The sequence below is a fragment of the Salvelinus namaycush genome, chromosome 42 (genome assembly GCF_016432855.1).
Source record: "Salvelinus namaycush isolate Seneca chromosome 42, SaNama_1.0, whole genome shotgun sequence".
NCBI classification, from domain to species: domain Eukaryota; kingdom Metazoa; phylum Chordata; class Actinopteri; order Salmoniformes; family Salmonidae; genus Salvelinus; species Salvelinus namaycush.
In genome coordinates, this window is record NC_052348.1 from 18,527,994 (window position 1) to 18,550,201 (window position 22,208).

Here is a 22,208-nt window from a genome sequence, read left to right on the forward strand (position 1 = left end):
GAGGGATGAAGAGAGGAGGATAAGGTAAGGGGAGTGCTCTTGTTATTCCAGAGGAATAGAGAGGGATGAAGAGAGGAGGATAAGGTAAGGGGAGTGCTCTTGTTGTTCCAGAGGAAGAGAGGGACGAAGAGAGGAGGATAAGGTAAGGGGAGTGCTCTTGTTGTTCCAGAGGAATATAGAGGGATGAAGAGAGGAGGATAAGGTAAGGGGAGTGCTCTTGTTGTTCCAGAGGAATATAGAGGGATGAAGAGAGGAGGATAAGGTAAGGGGAGTGCTCTTGTTGTTCCAGAGGAATAGAGGGATGAAGAGAGGAGGATAAGGTAAGGGGAGTGCTCTTGTTGTTCCAGAGGAAGAGAGAGAGGGACGAAGAGAGGAGGATAAGGTAAGGGGAGTGCTCTCGTTGTTCCAGAGGAAGAGAGAGGGATGAAGAGAGGAGGATAAGGTAAGGGGAGTGCTCTTGTTATTCCAGAGGAAGAGAGAGAGGGATGAAGAGAGGAGGATAAGGTAAGGGGAGTGCTCTTGTTGTTCCAGAAGAAGAGCGAGAGAGGGATGAAGAGAGGAGGATAAGGTAAGGGGAGTGCTCTTGTTGTTCCAGAGGAATAGAGAGAGGGATGAAGAGAGGAGGATAAGGTAAGGGGAGTGCTCTTGTTGTTCCAGAGGAAGAGAGAGAGGGATGAAGAGAGGAGGATAAGGTAAGGGGAGTGCTCTTGTTGTTCCAGAGGAATAGAGAGAGGGATGAAGAGAGGAGGATAAGGGGAGAGTGTAAAGTACCTTTAGCAGAGCTCTTTTTGTCCCAGAGGTAGTCGAAGACAATGCCCAGTTCTCTGGCGTACTCCTCTCCGTACCCAACCAACAGCTCCTCTCCAACAGCTATGGGCTTACAGCAGCGGTACAGAATCCCTCCTCTGTATTGGAAGGCCACCAGATTCTGTTCTTCTTCACTACGAGCACAGTTCACATACCTGAGAGAGAAGTAGGGAGTTAATTATGTACAATAACTACATTAAGATTATCAGCTATCAAATAGAGTATGAGACAGGTAGGTAGGTACATAGAGAAAAAAAAGAGGAAGATTGAGACTTCCTCTGTACTTGCAGAAACAGGAGAAGGAAGAGGACTGAGAGACTTCTTCTGTGCTTCACAACGTTGCTCACCTCATCCAGTTGGAGTGAGTGTCTCTCCCAGCATCGATGTAGTCGTCCCAGTGTCTGCTCTTGTAGATCTGAGGAAAACAATTCATATTTAGTTTTGATCAGGTTTGAAAAAATGTAAGCACAGCCCAATGACACACACACTCCTCTCACCACCCAGGAGTATCCCCTCTCCATGGCCTGGTCCTTGTCTGTGATCTCTCCTTCATAAGGTCCATAGTGGGCTCCTGCAGGCACAGTGTTTCCTTGGTTGAACACCCCCAGTCCTGCTTCAGGGATGCCTGATGTCCTGACCTCCAGGCCGGATGGCAGGGTGAGTCTGGCCCTGTCAGGGGCTCCTAAGCGGGCAGGGATGTCAGGGACGAAGAAGGCAGGACCATGAAGCTCACACTCCTCCATGAAGAAAGACTTGCAGTCCTCAGTCTGGGAGAGAGAAAGAGAAACAGAACAAGTTAAACATCAGTTATGATGATGAAGACATGCATTCAAAATGTAAAACACCAGAGTGGTTGAGAAAGATAACATGACTCACAGAGGTAGTGGTCATCTTTGGGGACGACCTCCTCTGTGTAAGTTATTCTTGGTCTGTCTCTCAGGTTTCTACCGCACTTGTATGTGTTCAGTGCTTTCTGCCTTTCCAGCCACTCTTTCTTAGACAGGCCTGGTGCAGACAACGCACACACACACACGCTTAAGTCAACGTGCCCTATTTTTTCTCTCAGATCAAATAAAATCTTAATATCAAACTCTTAACAGTCTATTCATGTTTGTCCCTGTTACCTGAGGTTGATGGTTTGGGGTGCAACAAGGGAGCCCCTTTCTGAGTGAGAGCTGGGGTGTCTGCCCCTCCTCCCTGAGTGGAACGCCCTGCCTCCCCTCCACTGGTGCTGGGGGTCGCTTCACTCTGACCCTCCTGGAAAGAGGAGAGTTCAAACTGACCACTGGGTCTGTGTGTCATCATCACTAGCATCAACACACACCTTATCTCCTAGCCCCTTCTGTTCTCCACTGTGTGTGTCTGCTGTGCTGCCGTCCCTGAGGAAGGCCACTTCTTCAGTCAGCTCCTCCAGGAATGTCTGGGGTGGTTCTGTTCCCATATTACTGGGTCCTGTCTCCTCACCGCTAAGGGGCTGAGCGTTATGACAAATATCACAATGATGACTAGACAGAGCCGTCAACCCTCTTCATCTACAATGTGGCAATTTCCTACAGAACCTGATACACAGTGCCTTCAGTAAGTATTCACACCTCAACTTTTCCCACATTTTAATTGGTCTCTGGCCCACACACACACAATACCCCATAATGTCAAGGTTTTTGAACATGTTCACAAATTAATAAAAAATGGAAAGCTAAAATGTCTTAAGTCAATAAGTATTCAACCCCTTTGTTATGGCAAGCTTAAATAAGTTCAGGAGTAGAAATGTGCTTAAAAAGTCAGATAAGTTGCATGGTGGTACAATAAGTGTTTAACATGATTTTTGAATTACTACCGCATCGCTTTACCCCACACATACAGATAATTGTAAGGTCCCTAAGGTCGAGCAGTGAATTACAAATACAGCTTCAACCACAAACACCAGCAAGGTTTTCCAATGCCTCGCAAAGAAGCGCACCTATTGGTAGATGAAAAAACAAACAGACATTGAATATCCCTTTGAACATGAAGTTATTAATTACACTTTGGATGGTGTAACAATACACCCAGTCACTACAAAGACAGGCATCATTCCTAACTCAGTTGCCAGAGAGGAAGGAAACATTTCACAGCTTAGAAATGTTCCATACGCACAAAAAGCTGATTTCTCTCAAATGTTGTGCATGCAATTGGCATGCTGACAGTAGGAATGTCCATCAGAACTGTTGCCAGAGAATTTAATGTTCATTTGAAGAGTATTTCTGTTTGTAATAAAGCCCTTTTGTGGTGAAAAACTAATTCTGATTGGGTGGGCCTGGCTGCCAAGTGGGTGGACCTATTCCCTCCCAGGCCCACACTAGGCTGCGCCCCTGCCCAGCCATGTAAAAACCATAGATTATGGACTAATTTATACATTTTAATTGACTGATTTCCTTATATGAACTGTAAGTCTGCAAAATGTTTGAAACTGTTGCATGTTTATATTTTTGTTCAGTATAGTTACTCCACAATACTAACCTAAACGACAGAAAATACGGAAGCCTCTACAGCACAGGTGTCAAACTCATTCCACGGAGGGCCGAGTGTCTGCGGGTTTTCGCTCCTCCCTTGTACTTGATTGATGAATTAACATCACTAATTAGTTAGGAACTCCCCACACCTGGTTGTCTAGGGCTTTATTGAAAGGAAAAACCAAAAACCTGCAGACACTCGGCCCTCCGTGGAATGAGTTTGACACCCCTGCTCTACAGAATAAAAAAATATATTCCAAAACATCCAACAAGGCATTAAAGTAAAAGTAATGTGGCAAATAAATGTACTTTATGTCCTGAATACAAGGCATTATGTTTGGGGCAAACCCAACACAACACTTCTGAGTACCACTCTCCATATTTTCAAGTATGGTGGTGGCTGCATCATGTCACGGTTATGCTTGTCATCGGCAAGGAATAGGGAGTTTTTTTAAGATAAAAACTAAACGGAATGGTGCTAAGCACAGGCAAAATCCTAGAGGAAAACCTGGTTCAGTCTGCTTTCCAATAGACACTGGGAGACAAATCCACCTTTCAGCAGGACAATAGCCTAAAACACAAGGCTAAATCTATCAGGTTTCAGGTAAGACCCAAGTGCAGACTGTTGAAGTAACAATGTTCATTACAACAGGGGAAGGCAAACAACAGGTCAAGGCAGGCAGGGGTTGATAATCCAGAGTAGGGTGGCTAAGGTACAGGATTGTAGGCTGGCTCAGAGTCAGGACAGGCAAGGGTCAAAACCAGGAGGGCGAGAGAGACTGGGGAGAAGCAGGAGCTGAGACTGGTTAACTTGAACAAACAAGATGAATTGGCCCACAGACAGAAAACACCTGTATAAATACCCAGGGGATAAGAGGGGAAGAAGGGCGACACCTGGAGGGGGGTAGAGACGAGCACAAGGACAGGTGAAACAGATCAGGGCGTCACAAAATCTAAACTGGATTTGATTAACAAAACATTCAATGTTCCAGTGGCCTTTTTTTAAACTTAAAAATCGGCTTGAAAAATCTATATCAAGACTTGGAAATGGCTGTCTAGCAATGATCAACAACCAACTTGACAGAATTTAAGAATGTGCAAATATAGTACAATCCAGGTATGCAAAGCTCTTAGACACTTACCCAGAAAGACTCACAGCTGTGAGTACTTATGTAAATGGTATATTTCGGTTTTCCTTTTCAATACATTTGCTAACATTTCTAAAAACATGTTTTCACTTCATCATTAAAGGATGTTGTGTGTAGATGGGTAAAAAAAAAAAATATTTAATCCATTTTGAATTAAGGCAATAACACAACAAAATGTGGAATAAGTCAAGGAGAATGAATACTTTCTGAAGGCATCATAATTTAATTCATTGGTTCACAATTCATAGCGCCTTGAGAGCACAAGTATCTGCTAGTGTAGTGCTTAAGAGAAACAAAAACTCACCAGATATAATAGTATGCACCTGTGCAGGTATTTTTAAAAAACAGTTACCTGTGCAGGTATTTTTTTTTTTTACAAAACACTTACCTGTACTGTAGGTGTAGCAGGTGTGGCAGGATTGTCAGGCTGAGGTGGTGCTGTGGGGACAGATCAGAGAACTAATATAAGCCTTACCTGGCCACTAACAGACCTCTTCTATTAGGGACGTCTAACGTTCAGCCTGCTGCAGATCCTTTGGACGCTCTAGTCTAAAGCGCCTGGTTAAATTGTGTTCAGGAATAAACATGTTTTAGCTCTAAAATGGTTAAACTAGTGAGAAATGTGATTACTGAACAAATCTGTGAGTTTGCTTCATTACTATCATCCTAACATAAGATATTGAACCATTTTGCCATATCTAATTAATGTATGTTACACTACTTTTCATGAAGAGGTGGTTACTACTTTACACTAGAGGTCGACCGATTATGATTTTTCAACGCCGATACCGATTATTGGAGGACCAAAAAAGCCAATACCGATTAATCGGCCGATTTTTATTTATTTATTTGTAATAATGACAATTACAACAATACTGAATGAACACTTATTTTAACTTAATATAATACATCACTAAAATCAATTTAGCCTCAAGTAAATAATGAAACATGTTCAATTTGGTTTAAATAATGCAAAAACAAAGTGTTGGAGAAGAAAGTAAAAGTGCAATATGTGCTATGTAAGGAAGCTAACGTTTCAGTTCCTTGCTCAGAACATGAGAACATATGAAAGCTGGTGGTTCCTTTTAACATGAGTCTTCAATATTCCCAGGTGAGAAGTTTTAGGTTGTAGTTATTATTATAGGAATTATAGGACTATTTCCCTCTATACCATTTGTATTTCATTAACCTTTGACTGTTGGATGTTCTTATAGGCACTATAGTATTGCAAGTGTAACAGTATAGCTTCCGTCCCTCTCCTCGCTGGGCTTGAACCAGCTACACAACGACAACATCCACCATCGAAGCAGCGTTACCCATGCAGAACAACGGGAACTACTAGAAGGCTCAGAGCGAGTGATGTTTGAAACGCTATTAGCGCGCGCTAACTAGCTAGCCATTTCACTTCGGTCACACCAGCCTCATCTCGGGAGTTGATAGGCTTGAAGTCTTAAAACAGCGCAATGCTTGACGCACAACGAAGAGCTGCTGGCAAAACTCACGAAAGTGCTGTTTGAATGAATGTTTACACGCCCGCTTCTGCCTACCACCGCTCAGTCAGATACTTAGATACTTGTATGCTCAGTCAGAGTATATGCAACGCAGGACACGCTAGATAATATCTAGTAATATCATCAAGCATGTGTAGTTAACTAGTGGTTATGATTGATTGTTTTTTATAAGATAAGTATAATGCTAGCTAGCAACTTACCTTGACTTACTGCATTCGCGTAACAGGCAGCGAGAGAGAGGCAGGTCGTTATTGCGTTGGACTAGTTAACTGTAAGGTTGCAAGATTGGATCCCCCGAGTTGACAAGGTGAAAATCTGTCATTCTGCCCCTGAACAAGGCAGTTAACCCACTGTTCCTAGGCCGTAATTGAAAATAAGAATGTGTTCTTAACTGACTTGCCTAGTTAAATAAAGATATATATATATATATATATATATATATACATACATATATATACAAATAATAATAATAATTTATATTAAAAAATCAAAAAAAAAAAAAAAATCAGACAGACAGGCAGACTATTTAGATTGGTCAAATACATTCTAATGTCGACTTTTCTTATGGAAAACCGTATCAAGAGAAGCAAAGGGTTTCAGGCATTCTCAGTTCTTGGGTCTCGAGCGCTGCACAAGTGGAAATTTGAAATGGAAATGACACAACTCCCTTGCGTCCTTCTGTTATGGGAAAAAGTTCACAATGATATATTTGCATCTGTTGGCCATCAAGTAGCCTATTACTTTTGATGCCATGTAGATAACTGTATCCTACCATTTGATAAAATACCTATGTTGAAATGACTATATCACTGGAATCATACCAAATCAATTTGTGCCACTTGTGTAGCCTACCTGGAGCGGGCAAATGGATAGATAATAAATAGTATATCACTTCTGTTGTTGTAGCCTTCTGTTATTATGCAATTATTAATGCCCATGTTTAGTTGATTAAATTGGAAGTTATCAATTGTGACCATGGTTACAGCTCTATCGCAAATGTATCATTCTCCACATTTAATGTCAGTTTCATTGTGGACTTTTCCCTGAAATTAGATGTTGTCCTATCAGGGACTATAGGCTACCTGCATCTAGCTCAGAAAACTAGATGTTGTCCTATCAGGGACTATAGGCTACCTGCATCTAGCTCAGAAAACCATGGAAACGTTGAATTGCAATTATAAATAGATTTTTGTCAGTAGCCATGCCTATTGAAATAACAGGTCAATCTCGCAAATATGCCATTTATAATGGGTTTAGTCTTAACATCTGGCACATAATAACAGCACAATTGCCAGAAAATAGCCTAACATTTGTTTTTTTGAAGTTCGTCCAAGTGTTTCGTGCAGAGATTTCGAGATCCTATGTCCAACTTCATCACTCAAACTCTCCTGTCGGATTTATCTAGTTGTGCATATGCGGAAATATGAATTATTTACAATTATAAACTGGGTGGTTCAAGCCATGAATGCTGATTGGCTGACAGCCGTGGTATATCAGACCACATAAAACGGATACCACAAGTATGACAAAACATTTATTTTTACTGCTCTAATTACGTTGGTAACCAGTTTATAATAGCAATAAGGCACCTCGGGGGTTTATGGTATATGGCCAATATACCACGGCTAAGGGCTGTATCCAGGCACTCTGCGTTGAGAACAGTCTTAGCCGTGGCCTTATTGCTTAATTATAAACTGGGTGGTTTGAGCCTTAAATGCTGATTTGTGAAAGCGGTGGTATATCAGACCGTGTACCACGGGTATGACAAAACAATTATTTTTACTGTTCTAATTACGTTGGTAACCAGTTTATAATAGCATTAATATTGTACACAGACAGCTGCCGGAGCTAGTTTCCAGGGCACTGGTTGAGAGAATGCCAAGAGTGTGCAAAGCTGTCATCAAGGCAAAGAGTGGCTACTTTGAAGAATCTCAAATATAAAATATATTTTGATTTGTTTAACACTTCTTTGGTTACTACATGATCCCATATGTGTTATTTCATAGTTGTGATGTCTTCACTATTATTCTACAATGTAGAAAATAATAAAAAATAAAGAAAAACCCTGGAATGAGTAGGTGTGTCACTTTTTGACTGGTACTGTATATGTGATGGGTGTTTAGACATTATGGATAGTATGTGGTTAGAATATATAGTATATCTGGAGACGTGGCTAGAATAGGATAGTCTGGACTCAGCAAGAACTATCATCTTTCCGCCTGGGCAGAGCCCTCCTGAAGGCAAATAAAATAGCGGTTGACTCTTCCCACCCACTCCACCCTGAATTCCAGCTCCTTCCCTCTGGCCCAGTTACAGAAGACTACCTAAGGTTAAAAAAAATAGGGCCAAGTACTCTTTTATTCAGAATGCAATTCTGCAACTTAGCAAAATGTTTAATTACCCTTAATCACTTGCACTTTAAGTATGAAATTGCACTTACCCAGCCTACTTGCTTGTAAACATCCTTTGCTATTTGTTTTTTCCCCCTGTTTATTTTATTTATTTAAATATGTGATATGTTTTATGACTGCTGCAAAATGAATTGCCTCTCTGAGGACATTAAAGTTCTCCATTTTAAAGTGGTCCCATCTAGAGGTTGACATGGGAGTAAAAATTCTTACCTATTTTAGGTAAGAATGTCTTACCTATTTTAGCTAAATGCACTGACTGTAGGCCTATGTCGTATTCTATTAATTACCTAAATGTAGATCGACTAAGGCTGTAGGATGAGGACAGAAACCCCAGCAGGATGGTCTGCTCAGCACAGGCATACAACTGTAGCCTGCATATTAACATTTACAACACATTGACATTTACAACATGAACATAAAAAATAAATAACCTGAGCAGCAGTACTGCATAAGTCAATCCATTTTTATTTCACTTTTCACCTCAGATGGCACGGTTTGGTTAAATACTTGAACAATTGAGCTTGGCAGTAAAGGTGTTAGGAAGTAGAGCAGCTACAGTATGCCGCTTCAGGCTGCTTGTCCCTCTCCGCTCTCTGCTTGATAGCCTATTTGACTAAACCTCAGCATTTTTTTCACAAGCCATGTACTTGGTTCCTTTGTTGTCAAAGACAACTTAACTCCATCAAATTTAGCTAAAACATATTTTCTTGGGTTTAATATTAATGTTAGTGATGGGTCCTTGGCTGCAATTGACGTAGGTTGGCAATTTACAACTGGAGCTAACGGGGAGCGAACTGGGTGAGGGGAAATTACTATTTATTTTGTTATCTGTTAAGGCTGCGAAGGTTCAACTGAGATAGGAACAATAGCACACCTGAACTTGGTTAAAATAATTGTTTAATTCAAAAGTTAATAAATGGCAAATGCAATTTCTGTATATACGGGTTCAATGTTTCATCACGCAGGATAAGACAGAGAACTGATTTGTTCCTGACAAAGGTAGTATATTATACTCATGACAGAGATAGTTCCCACTTCCGAGCCGGCCTGTCAGAGTAGAGACTGGGCGTGGTTTAGACTCACCCAGCCTATCGTTGGTGTTGGCGCATAAGCTGGTCCCAGCCCCTTTGCGCTCTCCGGTGTCCCGTCGCCGTTGCTGTGTAGATTACGCTCCCTCACCCCAGAGACTGAGGTCAGACAGTTCTGCAACATTGTCTGAGCTATTTGCACCTGTATACAATGCCCACTGTTCTCGCTCAAGGCTAACTACAGCTTCCCAGCACTCTTATCTGGGGCTAACTGTTACTTCCAGCACACACACACAGACACCCAGGCGCCCAGGCCAACAGTTTGCTAATATTCAATCACGTTGAGTATTCAATCACATATACAGTTGCTAATATTCAATCATGTTGAGTATTCAATCACATATACAGTTGCTAATATTCAATCACGTGTGTTATAGTATTGGGTTATAGTGCATAACTCAGAACCTCACAGATGTTCTTCGTGTGTATAGTTTATCTGTTATTGTCTATTGTACACCACAGTCAGCAGTCTCCTGATTCACCCCCCTCCCTCTACACCCCTCCTGTGCCTCTCTAAGATTAGCACAGTTTCGGTCACACAGTACAGTGCCCTTCTTACCACACACACACACATTATTTCACACTTCTGCTCATCCCTTACGTCCTGATACATTTGTTGCATACACACACATATTTCAGGCTGTGGCCCCATGGTTAGGCCTTGAGCACTGGTAAGCCTGAGAACAATGGAAAATGCAGGTTCACATGAGTCAGCAATTCAAACTTTAATGCATAAGAAGCCCTACTAGCTTATAGTTAGTTAAGCATGTCAAAAACCTTATAAAACCCCACAATCCCCCCTTTGACACCTAAAAGGTGTCAACATAGACATTTTTGATTCCCCCTTTTGACACCAGAAAGGTGTCACATACAATAAACATTTCATCCCTTTTCCATATACTAGGTGGGCTCGTTACCACCCAGGAACTTATAACCTTCTTAGGGAGAACAGTGTTATTCATAAACCTCTTTTACAGCAAACCATGGGTCATCCTCAGTCAACCCCCTCTGTTCATTGGTCTCGGCATCCTCCCCACTAGCTGCAAGCAGGGGCATCATGCCAGAAGCTTTGGCAGCGTCTGCAATAGATTTCTTGGCACAAGGTAAAATGCAAGCAGCGCAACATAGTAGCATAAGAAACATGACTACTAGGGTCAGAAATCCAGTAACCATCAATGCAGTGTACTCACCAAACCAGCCACCCAGCCAGGAGAACAGTCCACTCTCCTCCACACCTGCAAGACCCTTCATCTCCACAGATAACTTTTCCAACCCGCTCAGAGCTTTTGAAATGCTCCCATCCAGACTGATATTGTTAGGGATAAACGTGCAACATTGTTCTCCAAACATTGTGCAAATACCCCCCTGGTTGGCCAGTATCATGTCTAGTGCTAGTCTATTTTGTCTACGAGGTGGCATCCAATTGTTCAGCCATCCCCTTAAGTGCAGTGTGGGTGTAGTTAACCTGTTATGGCTGCAAGGGGCAGTATTGAGTAGCCAGTTAAATCGTGCCCATTTCAAACGGCCTCGTACTCAATTCTTGCTCGTACAATATGCATATTATTATTACTATTGGATAGAAAACACTCTCTAGTTTCTAAAACCGTTTGAATTATTTCTCTGAGTGAAACAGAAGTCATTCTGCAGCACACTTCCTGACCAGGAAGTGGAATGTCAGAAATCGATGCTCTGTTCAACTTCCTGCCTATACATGGGCATGATACGTAAGAGTCTACATATACTTCATACACCTTCCCCTGGTTGTCAAGAGGCGGTGAGAGAAAAAATTTCGTGTTTATCTTGGTCTGAGGTGGAATTAAAGCTCTCTGTTTGACGTGACCGTCCACTTCCTGTTTCTGGAGCGCGCGAAAGAGGACATGGATTTGCCTTCTGTTTTGCTCTCGTTATGGACGACTAACATCTCCGTCTTAGATTTTATTTGATACATGTGACCATATCATCGTAAAGTATGTTTTTTCAATATAGTTTAATCAGATTATTTAAATTTTTTCTGGAGTTTTGCCGTGTTCCGTTCTCTGACTTTGTTGACGTTGGAGAGATCCGTAGCACTTGGCAAGTGCCCATGCTAAATGAAGAGGGAAATTTGCCGTTCCAGATCCAAACAACGACTGTTCTGGACAAAGGACACCTTGTCCAACATTCTGACGGAAGATCACCAAAAGTAAGAAACATTTTATGATGCTATTTCTAATATCTGTCGTGCATGTGAACTGGTCGTCGGCGCCCAAGTGTTGCTGGCTATTGTGGCTATGCTAATATAACGCTACATTTTGTTTTCGCTGTAAAACATTTAATAAATCGGAAATATTGTCTGGAATCACAAGATGCCTGTCTTTCAATTGCTGTACACTATGTATTTTTCAGAAATGTTTTATGATGAGTAATTAGGTATTTGACGTTGGTGTCTGTAAATATTATGGCTGCTTTCGGTGCAATTTCTGATTGTAGCTGAAATGTAAACTATGATTTATAGCTGAAATATGCAAATTTTTCGAACAAAACATATGCTATACAATAAATATGTTATCAGACTGTCATCTGATGAAGTTGTTTCTTGGTTAGTGGCTATTTATATCTTTATTTGGTCGAATTTGTGATAGCTACTGATGGAGTAAAAAACTGATGGAGTAAGAAAAATGGTGTCTTTTGCTAACGTGGTTAGCTAATAGATTTACATATTTTGTCTTTCCTGTAAAACATTTAAAAAATCGGACATGTTGGCTTGATTCACAAGATGTGTACCTTTCATATGCTGTTTTGGACTTGTTAATGTGTGAAAGTTAAATATTTAAAAAAAATATCTTTTGAATTTCGCGCCCTGCACTTGAGCTGGATGTTGTCATAAGTGTACCGGTGTCGGGCTGCACCCCAAACAGGTTAACAAATCATTGTTGATTATAGTAGATATAATTGATCCAGGCATTCTGCTTAGCATCAACAATAGCTGGGCCAATAATGGGCAATAAATGCCACAGGTCATCATTCCTGTTTAATGTCTGGAATTCGTGGGGGACCCCTATTGGGACCCCAACAGGTTGGTGTGGATGTTATCTGTACCCTCGGACCAAGGAGCGTCACGTTTCTGCCGTCTCCTGGGTTGGTCCCGAGCCTCTGTGTCATGTGCAGCTCCCAGGAGTTGGTTAGCTGTAACCTTAATAATAGTCAATGGTGTTATCAGACTGGCCAAAGCACATGTGCCCTGCCAGTCTCCTTTCAAAATGGGGGTCAACCGCCTGGCAGGTTCACACATCCACCATACATCAGCAACACCTCTAGTTTGGTTCAGCCCTTCAATGGGCCAGGTGGCATTAATAGTGACATTAGTGATGCAGTCAGTAGTAGGGAGCCTCCCATAGTCTCTACCCCTACCTGTACCAGTGTCACAGCTGTAATTTCCCCCATATGCCTTAACCCCCCATGGTGTCTTCTGGGGAGGGACTTCTGGGAACACAAGACTCAGAGTTTTACACAGGGTTGAATTTGGCTTATTATAATAGAAACTTTCCAATATGCACATCCAACCTTCCCCATTACTTAGGGCAAATGGGTGAGCAGCCAGAATAGGTCTGGCATGTCCACATACGACACAGTCCTTTCTATTAAGTGTTTTGGCTGTATACCTCATATAGGCCAACCACATATTCTCCCTACCCTCTTAACCAGTTTCAGTAACCAATTGGTCACTATCTGAGATGTCTTTTACATTTATTACCTGTACCGGATTGGAGAGCTTAGGTGATGGTGTGGGACTTGGTCTTGAAGTGGTGGAGGAGGCCGGCTGAACCCCGGTCTGTTGGAACTGGTGGTGGTTCCGGCAGTACTGTGATGGTAACCATCCCCATCGTATCCCAATCAGACAGCTCAGGACTACAAGCAGTCCTGTAAAGCCCCACCCTCTCCCAGAGAACACATCATCAGCCAGAGATCAAGCAACACTTTCACTTCTATGAACGTACACAGTGATGAGAGGGCGGGGTCAGGGAATCTTCATTAAGGAGTTGACCCCCGAACTTTATTAGCTACGGTTCTTCTCATGTCACGTTCCTGACCTGTTTTCTGTTATTTTGTATGTGTTTAGTTGGTCAGGGCGTGAGTTGGGGTGGGCATTCTATGTTTTGTGTTTCTATGTTTAGGTCATTTGTAATTAGCCTTATATGGTTCTCAATCAGGGACAGGTGTTTGACGTTTCCTCTGATTGAGAACCATATAAAGGTAGGCTGTTCACACTGTTTGTTTGTGGGTGATTGTCTTCCGTGTCTGTGTATGTTGCACCACACGGGACTGTTTCGGTTTGTTCGTTCGTTTGTTGTAGTCTGTACCTGTTCGTGCGTTCTTCGTGTTATATGTAAGTTCTCATGGTTCAGGTCTGTCTACGTTCGTTTGTTATTTTGTAGTTTGTTGAAGTGTTTTCGGTTTTCGTCTTTACTTTAATAAACTTAATTATGTCTACATTCCACGCTGCGCTTTGGTCCAATCCCTACTCCTCCTCTTCTTCCGAAGAGGAGGAGGACACCCGTTACAGAATCACCCACCAACCATGGATCAAGCAGCGTGAGAGGAACCAACAGCAGCGGCCAAAGAATCAGGACTCGTGGACTTGGGAGGAAATATTGGACGGAAAGGGACCCTGGGCTCAACCAGGAGAATATCGCCGCCCCAAAGCTGAGCTGGAGGCAGCGAAAGCAGAGAGGCGGCGTTTCGAGGAGCTAGCTCGGAAGCAGGAGAAGGATCTGGGCTACACTACGTGGGAGGAGATCGACAGGTGGGCGATCAACCCAGGGCGAGTGCCGGAGCCCGCCTGGGATTCTCTGGCGCAGTGCGAGGAGGGATACCGGCGAATGGAGGCAGCACGACGACGCGGTAGGAAGCCTGTGAGTAAACCCCAAAAATGTATTGGGGGGGCTAAGAGGGAGAGTGGCGAAGTCAGGTAGGAGACCTGCGCCTACTCCCTGTACTTACCGTGGAGAGCGAGAGTACGGGCAGACACCGTGTTACGCAGTAGAGCGCATGGTGTCTCCTGTACGTGTGCATAGCCCGGTGCGGGTTATTCCACCTCCCCGCACTGGCAGGGCTAGATTGAGTATTGAGCCGGATGTCATGAAGCCGGCCCTACATATCTGGCCACCAGTACGTCTCCTCGGGCAGGCTTACATGGCACCAGCCTTACGCATGGTGTCCCCGGTTCGCCTACATAGCCCGGTGCGGGTTATTCCACCTCCCCGCACTGGTCGGGCGACGGGGAGCAAACAACCAGGTAAGGTTGGGCAGGCTCAGTGCTCAAGGGAGCCAGTACGCCTGCACGGTCCGGTATTTCCGGCGCCACCTCCCCGCTCCAGCCCAGTACCACCAGTGCCTACACCACGCACCAAGCTTCCAGTGCGTCTCCAGAGTCATGTTCCTCCTCCACGCACTAGCCCTATGGTGCGTGTCTCCAGCCCAGTAACACCAGTGCCTACACCACGCACCAAGCCTCCTGTGTGTCTCTAGAGCCCTGTACGCACTGTTCCTTCTCCCCGTACTCGCCCTGATGTGCGTGCCCTCAGCCCGGTAACACCAGTGCCGGTACCACGCACCAGGCCTATAGTACGCCTTGAGAGTCCAGTGTGCCCTGTTGTTGTTCCCCGCACTAGCCTGAAGGTGCGTGTCCTTAGCCCGGTACCTCCAGTTCCGGCACCACGCACCAGGCCTACAGTGCGTCTCAGCAGGCCAGAGTCTGCCGTCTGCCCAGCGGCGCCTGAACTGCCCGTCTGCCCAGCGGCGCCTGAACTGCCCGTCTGCCCAGCGGCGCCTGAACTGCCCGTCTGCCCAACGCCGTCTGAACTGTCCGTCTGCCAAGCGTCGCATGAACTGCCCGTCGGTACTGAGCCTTCAAAGCCGCCCGTCTGCCATGAGCCTACAAAGCCGCCCGTCTGCCATGAGCCTACAGAGCCGTCCGCCAGACAGGAGCCGCTAGAGCCTTCCGCCAGACAGGAGCCGCCAGAGCCTTCCGCCAGACAGGAGCAGCCAAAGCCTTCCGCCAGACAGGATCAGCCAGAGCCTTCCGCCAGACAGGATCAGCCAGAACCTTCCGCCAGACAGGATCAGCCAGAGCCTTCCGCCAGACAGGATCAGCCAGAGCCGTCAGCGAGCCATGACCAGCCAGAGCCGTCAGCGAGCCATGACCAGCCAGAGCCGTCATCCAGCCATGACCAGCCAGAGCCGTCATCCAGCCATGACCAGCCAGAGCCGTCATCCAGCCATGACCAGCCAGAGCCGTCATCCAGCCATGACCAGCCAGAGCCGTCATCCAGCCATGACCAGCCAGAGCCGTCATCCAGCCATGACCAGCCAGAGCCGTCATCCAGCCAGGATCCGCCAGAGCCAGCCAGCCAGGATCCGCCAGAGCCAGCCAGCCAGGATCCGCCAGAGCCAGCCAGCCAGGATCCGCCAGAGCCAGCCAGCCAGGATCCGCCAGAGCCAGCCAGCCAGGATCCGCCATCCAATCCGGTGTTGCCCCTCATTCCGGTGTTGCCCCTCATTCCGGTGTTGCCCCTCATTCCGGTATTGCCCCTTAGTCCGGTGCTGCCCCTTAGTCCGGTGCTGCCCCTTAATCCAGTGGGGTTAATTTGGAGGGTGGTCATTGGAAGGAGGCTACAAAAGCGGGGATTGACTATGGTGGGATGGGGACCACGCCCAGAGCCTGAGCCGCCACCGTGGACAGATGCCCACCCAGACCCTCCCCTAGACTTTTGGTGGTGCGTCCGGAGTTCGCACCTTGAGGGGGGGTTCTGTCACGTTCCTGACCTGTTTTCTGTTATTTTGTATGTGTTTAGTTGGTCAGGGCGTGAGTTGGGGTGGGCATTCTATGTTTTGTGTTTCTATGTTTAGGTCATTTGTAATTAGCCTTATATGGTTCTCAATCAGGGACAGGTGTTTGACGTTTCCTCTGATTGAGAACCATATATAGGTAGGCTGTTCACACTGTTTGTTTGTGGGTGATTGTCTCCTGTGTCCGTATATGTTACCACACGGGACTGTATCGTTTGTTTGTAGTCTGTTCCTGTTCGTGAGTTCTTCGTGTATTTATGTAAGTTCCATGTTCAGGTCTGTCTACGTCGTTTTGTTATTTTGTAGTTTGTTGAAGTTATTTCGTGTTTCGTCGTTTGTTTAAATAAAACTTCATTATGTCAAACTAGTGCTAGTCTATTTTGTCTACGAGGTGGCATCCAATTGTTCAGCCATCCCCTTAAGTGCAGTGTGGGTGTAGTTAACCTGTTATGGCTGCAAGGGGCAGTATTGAGTAGCCAGTTAAATCGTGCCCATTTCAAACGGCCTCGTACTCAATTCTTGCTCGTACAATATGCATATTATTATTACTATTGGATAGAAAACACTCTCTAGTTTCTAAAACCGTTTGAATTATTTCTCTGAGTGAAACAGAAGTCATTCTGCAGCACACTTCCTGACCAGGAAGTGGAATGTCAGAAATCGATGCTCTGTTCAACTTCCTGCCTATACATGGGCATGATACGTAAGAGTCTACATATACTTCATACACCTTCCCCTGGTTGTCAAGAGGCGGTGAGAGAAAAAATTTCGTGTTTATCTTGGTCTGAGGTGGAATTAAAGCTCTCTGTTTGACGTGACCGTCCACTTCCTGTTTCTGGAGCGCGCGAAAGAGGACATGGATTTGCCTTCTGTTTTGCTCTCGTTATGGACGACTAACATCTCCGTCTTAGATTTTATTTGATACATGTGACCATATCATCGTAAAGTATGTTTTTTCAATATAGTTTAATCAGATTATTTAAATTTTTTCTGGAGTTTTGCCGTGTTCCGTTCTCTGACTTTGTTGACGTTGGAGAGATCCGTAGCACTTGGCAAGTGCCCATGCTAAATGAAGAGGGAAATTTGCCGTTCCAGATCCAAACAACGACTGTTCTGGACAAAGGACACCTTGTCCAACATTCTGACGGAAGATCACCAAAAGTAAGAAACATTTTATGATGCTATTTCTAATATCTGTCGTGCATGTGAACTGGTCGTCGGCGCCCAAGTGTTGCTGGCTATTGTGGCTATGCTAATATAACGCTACATTTTGTTTTCGCTGTAAAACATTTAATAAATCGGAAATATTGTCTGGAATCACAAGATGCCTGTCTTTCAATTGCTGTACACTATGTATTTTTCAGAAATGTTTTATGATGAGTAATTAGGTATTTGACGTTGGTGTCTGTAAATATTATGGCTGCTTTCGGTGCAATTTCTGATTGTAGCTGAAATGTAAACTATGATTTATAGCTGAAATATGCAAATTTTTCGAACAAAACATATGCTATACAATAAATATGTTATCAGACTGTCATCTGATGAAGTTGTTTCTTGGTTAGTGGCTATTTATATCTTTATTTGGTCGAATTTGTGATAGCTACTGATGGAGTAAAAAACTGATGGAGTAAGAAAAATGGTGTCTTTTGCTAACGTGGTTAGCTAATAGATTTACATATTTTGTCTTTCCTGTAAAACATTTAAAAAATCGGACATGTTGGCTTGATTCACAAGATGTGTACCTTTCATATGCTGTTTTGGACTTGTTAATGTGTGAAAGTTAAATATTTAAAAAAAATATCTTTTGAATTTCGCGCCCTGCACTTGAGCTGGATGTTGTCATAAGTGTACCGGTGTCGGGCTGCACCCCAAACAGGTTAACAAATCATTGTTGATTATAGTAGATATAATTGATCCAGGCATTCTGCTTAGCATCAACAATAGCTGGGCCAATAATGGGCAATAAATGCCACAGGTCATCATTCCTGTTTAATGTCTGGAATTCGTGGGGGACCCCTATTGGGACCCCAACAGGTTGGTGTGGATGTTATCTGTACCCTCGGACCAAGGAGCGTTACGTTTCTGCCGTCTCCTGGGTTGGTCCCGAGCCTCTGTGTCATGTGCAGCTCCCAGGAGTTGGTTAGCTGTAACCTTAATAATAGTCAATGGTGTTATCAGACTGGCCAAAGCACATGTGCCCTGCCAGTCTCCTTTCAAAATGGGGGTCAACCGCCTGGCAGGTTCACACATCCACCATACATCAGCAACACCTCTAGTTTGGTTCAGCCCTTCAATGGGCCAGGTGGCATTAATAGTGACATTAGTGATGCAGTCAGTAGTAGGGAGCCTCCCATAGTCTCTACCCCTACCTGTACCAGTGTCACAGCTGTAATTTCCCCCATATGCCTTAACCCCCCATGGTGTCTTCTGGGGAGGGACTTCTGGGAACACAAGACTCAGAGTTTTACACAGGGTTGAATTTGGCTTATTATAATAGAAACTTTCCAATATGCACATCCAACCTTCCCCATTACTTAGGGCAAATGGGTGAGCAGCCAGAATAGGTCTGGCATGTCCACATACGACACAGTCCTTTCTATTAAGTGTTTTGGCTGTATACCTCATATAGGCCAACCACATATTCTCCCTACCCTCTTAACCAGTTTCAGTAACCAATTGGTCACTATCTGAGATGTCTTTTACATTTATTACCTGTACCGGATTGGAGAGCTTAGGTGATGGTGTGGGACTTGGTCTTGAAGTGGTGGAGGAGGCCGGCTGAACCCCGGTCTGTTGGAACTGGTGGTGGTTCCGGCAGTACTGTGATGGTAACCATCCCCATCGTATCCCAATCAGACAGCTCAGGACTACAAGCAGTCCTGTAAAGCCCCACCCTCTCCCAGAGAACACATCATCAGCCAGAGATCAAGCAACACTTTCACTTCTATGAACGTACACAGTGATGAGAGGGCGGGGTCAGGGAATCTTCATTAAGGAGTTGACCCCCGAACTTTATTAGCTACGGTTCTTCTCATGTCACGTTCCTGACCTGTTTTCTGTTATTTTGTATGTGTTTAGTTGGTCAGGGCGTGAGTTGGGGTGGGCATTCTATGTTTTGTGTTTCTATGTTTAGGTCATTTGTAATTAGCCTTATATGGTTCTCAATCAGGGACAGGTGTTTGACGTTTCCTCTGATTGAGAACCATATAAAGGTAGGCTGTTCACACTGTTTGTTTGTGGGTGATTGTCTTCCGTGTCTGTGTATGTTGCACCACACGGGACTGTTTCGGTTTGTTCGTTCGTTTGTTGTAGTCTGTACCTGTTCGTGCGTTCTTCGTGTTATATGTAAGTTCTCATGGTTCAGGTCTGTCTACGTTCGTTTGTTATTTTGTAGTTTGTTGAAGTGTTTTCGGTTTTCGTCTTTACTTTAATAAACTTAATTATGTCTACATTCCACGCTGCGCTTTGGTCCAATCCCTACTCCTCCTCTTCTTCCGAAGAGGAGGAGGACACCCGTTACAGAATCACCCACCAACCATGGATCAAGCAGCGTGAGAGGAACCAACAGCAGCGGCCAAAGAATCAGGACTCGTGGACTTGGGAGGAAATATTGGACGGAAAGGGACCCTGGGCTCAACCAGGAGAATATCGCCGCCCCAAAGCTGAGCTGGAGGCAGCGAAAGCAGAGAGGCGGCGTTTCGAGGAGCTAGCTCGGAAGCAGGAGAAGGATCTGGGCTACACTACGTGGGAGGAGATCGACAGGTGGGCGATCAACCCAGGGCGAGTGCCGGAGCCCGCCTGGGATTCTCTGGCGCAGTGCGAGGAGGGATACCGGCGAATGGAGGCAGCACGACGACGCGGTAGGAAGCCTGTGAGTAAACCCCAAAAATTTATTGGGGGGGCTAAGAGGGAGAGTGGCGAAGTCAGGTAGGAGACCTGCGCCTACTCCCTGTACTTACCGTGGAGAGCGAGAGTACGGGCAGACACCGTGTTACGCAGTAGAGCGCATGGTGTCTCCTGTACGTGTGCATAGCCCGGTGCGGGTTATTCCACCTCCCCGCACTGGCAGGGCTAGATTGAGTATTGAGCCGGATGTCATGAAGCCGGCCCTACATATCTGGCCACCAGTACGTCTCCTCGGGCAGGCTTACATGGCACCAGCCTTACGCATGGTGTCCCCGGTTCGCCTACATAGCCCGGTGCGGGTTATTCCACCTCCCCGCACTGGTCGGGCGACGGGGAGCAAACAACCAGGTAAGGTTGGGCAGGCTCAGTGCTCAAGGGAGCCAGTACGCCTGCACGGTCCGGTATTTCCGGCGCCACCTCCCCGCTCCAGCCCAGTACCACCAGTGCCTACACCACGCACCAAGCTTCCAGTGCGTCTCCAGAGTCATGTTCCTCCTCCACGCACTAGCCCTATGGTGCGTGTCTCCAGCCCAGTAACACCAGTGCCTACACCACGCACCAAGCCTCCTGTGTGTCTCTAGAGCCCTGTACGCACTGTTCCTTCTCCCCGTACTCGCCCTGATGTGCGTGCCCTCAGCCCGGTAACACCAGTGCCGGTACCACGCACCAGGCCTATAGTACGCCTTGAGAGTCCAGTGTGCCCTGTTGTTGTTCCCCGCACTAGCCTGAAGGTGCGTGTCCTTAGCCCGGTACCTCCAGTTCCGGCACCACGCACCAGGCCTACAGTGCGTCTCAGCAGGCCAGAGTCTGCCGTCTGCCCAGCGGCGCCTGAACTGCCCGTCTGCCCAGCGGCGCCTGAACTGCCCGTCTGCCCAGCGGCGCCTGAACTGCCCGTCTGCCCAACGCCGTCTGAACTGTCCGTCTGCCAAGCGTCGCATGAACTGCCCGTCGGTACTGAGCCTTCAAAGCCGCCCGTCTGCCATGAGCCTACAAAGCCGCCCGTCTGCCATGAGCCTACAGAGCCGTCCGCCAGACAGGAGCCGCTAGAGCCTTCCGCCAGACAGGAGCCGCCAGAGCCTTCCGCCAGACAGGAGCAGCCAAAGCCTTCCGCCAGACAGGATCAGCCAGAGCCTTCCGCCAGACAGGATCAGCCAGAACCTTCCGCCAGACAGGATCAGCCAGAGCCTTCCGCCAGACAGGATCAGCCAGAGCCGTCAGCGAGCCATGACCAGCCAGAGCCGTCAGCGAGCCATGACCAGCCAGAGCCGTCATCCAGCCATGACCAGCCAGAGCCGTCATCCAGCCATGACCAGCCAGAGCCGTCATCCAGCCATGACCAGCCAGAGCCGTCATCCAGCCATGACCAGCCAGAGCCGTCATCCAGCCATGACCAGCCAGAGCCGTCATCCAGCCAGGATCCGCCAGAGCCAGCCAGCCAGGATCCGCCAGAGCCAGCCAGCCAGGATCCGCCAGAGCCAGCCAGCCAGGATCCGCCAGAGCCAGCCAGCCAGGATCCGCCAGAGCCAGCCAGCCAGGATCCGCCATCCAATCCGGTGTTGCCCCTCATTCCGGTGTTGCCCCTCATTCCGGTGTTGCCCCTCATTCCGGTATTGCCCCTTAGTCCGGTGCTGCCCCTTAGTCCGGTGCTGCCCCTTAATCCAGTGGGGTTAATTTGGAGGGTGGTCATTGGAAGGAGGCTACAAAAGCGGGGATTGACTATGGTGGGATGGGGACCACGCCCAGAGCCTGAGCCGCCACCGTGGACAGATGCCCACCCAGACCCTCCCCTAGACTTTTGGTGGTGCGTCCGGAGTTCGCACCTTGAGGGGGGGTTCTGTCACGTTCCTGACCTGTTTTCTGTTATTTTGTATGTGTTTAGTTGGTCAGGGCGTGAGTTGGGGTGGGCATTCTATGTTTTGTGTTTCTATGTTTAGGTCATTTGTAATTAGCCTTATATGGTTCTCAATCAGGGACAGGTGTTTGACGTTTCCTCTGATTGAGAACCATATATAGGTAG